This window comes from Malus sylvestris, chromosome 3 (assembly GCF_916048215.2).
Source record: "Malus sylvestris chromosome 3, drMalSylv7.2, whole genome shotgun sequence".
Classification (NCBI taxonomy): domain Eukaryota; kingdom Viridiplantae; phylum Streptophyta; class Magnoliopsida; order Rosales; family Rosaceae; genus Malus; species Malus sylvestris.
In genome coordinates, this window is record NC_062262.1 from 30305949 (window position 1) to 30311214 (window position 5266).

The 5266-nt window shown below is 33.7% G+C and overlaps 1 pseudogene; it reads left to right on the forward strand.

The window, feature by feature from the left end:
* Nucleotides 1–2423: 2423 nt before the first annotated feature.
* On the forward strand, nt 2424–3996 carry LOC126617380 (probable BOI-related E3 ubiquitin-protein ligase 3; annotated as a pseudogene).
* Nucleotides 3997–5266: the final 1270 nt, after the last annotated feature.

Below are 5266 nucleotides of genomic sequence, written 5' to 3' on the forward strand. Positions count from 1 at the left end.
CGTGTCCTGCCTTTGGCTTTTGGGGTTCATGGACTTGCGCTTGATTCCATTATTTATTGCCTGAACCTGAATCTTGATTGACGTTTTGGACTATTGTGTTGTCATGTTAAGTGTCGGCCGCCTGATTAAATGATATTTGGGGCACATACCATAATTTAATTTTGTACCCTGAAACACCATTAACAGGTTCTTGCACAATTTTACTGTATATCGTCAACAAATTGTTTGTATTACGCTTTAGTGTTATTTTTCAGTGTTGTTTTACGATGTCTAATCTCATGTTCAACTATATGTCTATAATCTACTTGATCCGTCATTTTTCTTAGTCCAAATCCTCTAAATATTGTTGCATAAAAAATGTACATATCGTAACACAAAATAAAATAAATTTATGATTGTAATTAGGATACACACTCTCTATACATGTGAGTGGATTTTGACATATTATTTTGTGTAACTTGATCACAAATAATAAATTAAGTCTTAAGATCTATAAAGTGGATATTTTTATCAAATTCTACTATCTTCGCATCAAAGGCCCCAAAAAGAAGGCTTGAGACAAACTTGATTCATACCTTCGTACCATTGGATTGTCAATTTGTCACTCACGTCAGTAATCTTTTTACATGCACAGATTCCTTTTCGTTTTGCTCGAGTCCAAACAAGACTAAAGAAAAAGCATCAGGATTCTCCGATGGGCGATGGGCGATGGTATATATATATATATATACTCGGAATCTAAGAAGAAACTGATTGAAAAATGCATGAAAGCATGGATTCCATCAGTCGATATATTTACTGCCCACAAGTAATTCTACTTTTGATCACTTTCTACAGCAGGAAACTTACCATTTGTCAAATGAGGTTCCATAAATGTGAACGTAGAACAAGTAGCTTTGGACCTTTTGGTGATCATCTTTACTCGTATTCACGGGTTCAAATCAACCAGTTTGATTCATTATTTTATTAATAGATACGATATTATCTATATTAACGGCTGAAGAAGTTGGTTAAGTTTTACAATATAATAGTCATAATAATTTGGTTCCAATTCGTTTTTTATGAGAATCGAATATAAGGTCTTTTACTTACAAGTTAAAATGTATACAACTAAACTATAGTCCTAAGTGATGATACATTATTTTTAATGACCTAACGTTTTTTACCGAGAAAAATGCTTGCGTTACGTTTCCGTTATCATGGCAGGAAAATTGTAGCTTAGATTGGACTGAACATATTAAAGATTATCAACAGCTCACGGACACTTAAAAACCCTAACAATATGTTTGGAAGAAGAAATTTAAGATTGCTAAGGAATTTTAAAATGACGGAAATTGAAATGACTAGATTTTATTTTTTAGAAATTGTGAGTTTCTTGTTTGGTTAACCTAAAAGAATAATGAAATTGAATACAAAATTTGTTATTTTTAAACTCTCTATCATAGAAATTGGGAAATGAAATCTCTTTATATGGAATTTAAATTTAGGAATTGGAGATCCCAAATTCCAAGTTTTTTTTTTCACGCGGAAATTTTAAATTTTTATGTTTATAAATTCAAACAAGGGAATTAGTGCATGTCTCATAAATTTTGACTTTTAACCAAATTCGAAGTTTATTTTTCTCATCCAAACATAATGTAAGTTTGTATTTACTAATGATTGTCGATTACTCAGGCACAATTGGGGAAAAAGACAGTAAGTTCCATTCAATTATGTGCACCAAAACTGATTCGGCCCTGAATTCTAATTCTGGTTAATTTCTCCTAAATTTTTTAATTGTTTTAGTAAGTACTGAATAAATAAGTCGGACACATTACAAATCAAAGACGTTTAGACACATTGTACCAAAAGAAAGAGAAAACGTTTAGACACAAATGGTGATTTGTGAGCAAATGACAAAATTACAAATCTGTTTAATTCTCCAAAGCACCCTCTCCAACACATTGGGTGACTGATTAAAACTTGATGTTGGACGAAATTAATCAGACTTTCCATCAATCCGGCGGTTCTGAAAAAGCTTTTGTCAACGCCTAGAGAGCACAACTTGATGGTGATGATCATAACAATTCATAAAAGAGGATTTGATAGACGGTTCTGAGGACATGGAGGTGATGTTCCGATTGGATATGCCATTGACACTGTCTCTGATTTGATTCAATTGATTGGAAGCTATCGTGACATTGATGACCCTTTTTGGATCAAATGAGGTCAATCATCCTTCATGTTTAAGGGCAGTCTCTCCATGGTTCCTGATTGAGCCCACATTGTCTCTGAAAACCCTTATTTTTCCATACACTCGATTTACTCTCACGCATTTTTTATGGACACCCAATATCGTTTAGTAATCTTTCGGGAACACCCCTCCTTTTTCTTGTTATGAATCTCTCGTTCTCTCCAGGTCATCCTTTTCACCATTAAAATCCATGGATGTTCAAGCCTGGCATCTCAATCTCTTTTCTTCCACATTAATATCCCATAGGTACTTTTCACGACCTCTCATCTTTTTCTCTTTATGTAATCATTTGGGTCTAAATATTCATTTGTCGGAGAAAAAATTGATGGATTTGGTGTATTTGTTCTTATTTTTGTTTCTAGGGAAATGATGAACCCGATGCAGGAGAACGGGAATCTGTACTATACCCAAATTGGTTACTGTGTGCCGTTATGATGTAGGATAAGAAAGATGAATAAAATAAAAGGAAACTAATGGAAAAGTTTTGAACACTTTGAGTTTTAATGATAACGACAAAATAAATAGTAAAGTGAATAGTACCAGGTTTGACTTTTTAGTGTAAAAATATGATTTTTCGTTAAAGTAAATAGTATCGTGGACTTTTCGTTAAAATTTTTTAAAATAAAATGTTTCAAATTCTGAAAATGAAAGACAACAAATAATATTGTGATGGTAGAATTAAGACAGTATAATATGTCGATTTTGAAGAGAACCGCAAGTAGAACAAAACTCGTGGAAAATCATTAGCTTGTCGTGTTTAAGGCCATCATAGGTTGTTTAGACTTTCAAAATTGCATTTTAAATTCTGTATTTAAAATTGAACTTTTCGTTTGGTTTGTTGTTCGATTAATGTCTTTTTGCTTTCATTCAATATCCTAAGGCCTTTGAGTTACTACAGGTGTTGTAATCAGGTTATTTAAGCCATTGGATGGCTCCTATTGTAATCATCTTTCAATCAATTTAATCTTTAATCAAATAGAACCTCTGAGATTATTCTCAAAATTGGTGAATTCCAGACTATTGGTTCTTCAAGGAATTACGTTTGTAATCCTTTAAGCTTCGTGCTGTTTCACGTTATCCACGGGAGGAGTGGTAGCGGAGGATTTGTAGTCGACTTACAACTCCGTAATCGCCGGTTCGATAATGCCACCTATTCCTCCGCCATGACAACAGCGGCCTCACATACAACGTCCCAATCAGTCTCCTAAGAAAGCGTTCCCGAGACTCCATTAGCAACGACATCAGCCCTTCATTAATTTTCGTACCCAACTCCACCGTGAACCAACTACAAGAACTGCGGGCCTTTCTATTTTCTTAGGGAGGACATTTCTCTACACATACAACAACAGTTCGACATCGATTGTCACATTTTCCAACACATACATACCAAATTACAGAGCATAGAAATTTGACGGATTTGGACTCATTTGGTGTTTGATTATTTGATGGGTATTTTTGTTTTCTGTTTTATTGATCTGGGCTACAGTTATTTTTTGATTTTGCATATGGAGGATGTGAGATTGGAGGTGGAGGAGAAGAAAAAGCGGCAGGCGCGTCAGATAATGGAGGCGATTGAGGTTGGGGTGGCGGAACGGCTGAGGACCAAAGAGTAAGAGACTGAAAAAATCATGCAAAGGAAATAATTGTTTTTCTTAATAAATCACTAGGTCCTTTGTGGTATTTTTATATTGGGTATAAAAGTCTTTTTCTTTTAAATAAAAAAAAAGTGTGTAGAGACATAAAATACTAACTTCTCTTCACAACCTCTTGTTATATAAAATTTTATTTTATCTCATTTATTAGAACTAAAAGCACAAGTTTTTATCGAGACCTCATAAAACGAGCACACTTTGAAGGTTGAGTGCATGATTGGCATACCGCATACGTACGGCATGGACTTTTCACGGCCATTTCAAGTTTCTTCTATGGAAAGTAGAATAGAAATGTGCTTGAGGAATACTGCCCCGTTCCAAGTGAGTCTTAAGGTTTAAGATGGGTATACAAACAACTTTTATCAAGGGTTAAACTTGTTATCTTCATATTATTCATTCAATAAACTTTTGAGATTTTCTCATATATAATGGTGGATTACACACATCGTTACTTTAGGGTTATTGTTTAAGTTCTTTGAATTCACGTTGCGTCAATAATATTTTTTGGCAAACAATAGAATACTCTATCTACCAAACTAAGCTAAACTACTGGAAGGGAAGATGAGTTAGAAACCGGAACAAAGCGGGATGAAGAGAAAAATCTTAATTACTAGGACAATCCACTAATTGTAAATTACAACTGATAATATTTTTAATAAACTAAAAATTGAATGTCGTTAGACCAAAATGTTGGTTATGTTAATGAAGTTGGTTACCTTACGTACTAGATTTGAGTGATCACGATGCCTGTATTGGGCTTAGATCACATGAACAATTTGGAAAAATAGTCATCAAATTCGAAAGAAGAGTGCTTTCTATGTCCCCAGCGAACCATTCGCCTTCCCTATCATCTGCTCAAAATTGTATGTGGGCAACGATTGAAATCATCAATGCTACTGGCTTTCAGTATTTTAATTAAAGTAATTAATCATTTAGTTTGTGCGTGATGTTTGATTTTGTTTTTCCTTGAGGTCCAAAGTTGAGTAATTCACTAGAGGCATGATAATCATATTCGAAGGCTGAGTCAATTGCACCCTGCAAAATTATCAGTATGTTTAATTTATTTTTATTTTTTTAAAGAAGTTTAAAATTGTTTGTTTGATCATTTTTTTAACGTGGCATCTATAGATGCAAATAATCTCTCATGCCAAAATTAGAATTCTGAAAGAATGTATTTAAAAGTTTGCGGGTAGCAATGACTTACCATTTTAGTGGGATAAGTGGGATATCTATAGGAGGGAAGTCGCTAGCCCTTTATGGTGGTGATGGGAAAATAATTGCAAGATATTATGTGAAATATTATCTTGCAATTAATATGGAAATTATTCTTAAATTACATAGGAAGATTTGGGAGTTACATTTTGAATAAAATCAATAAGGG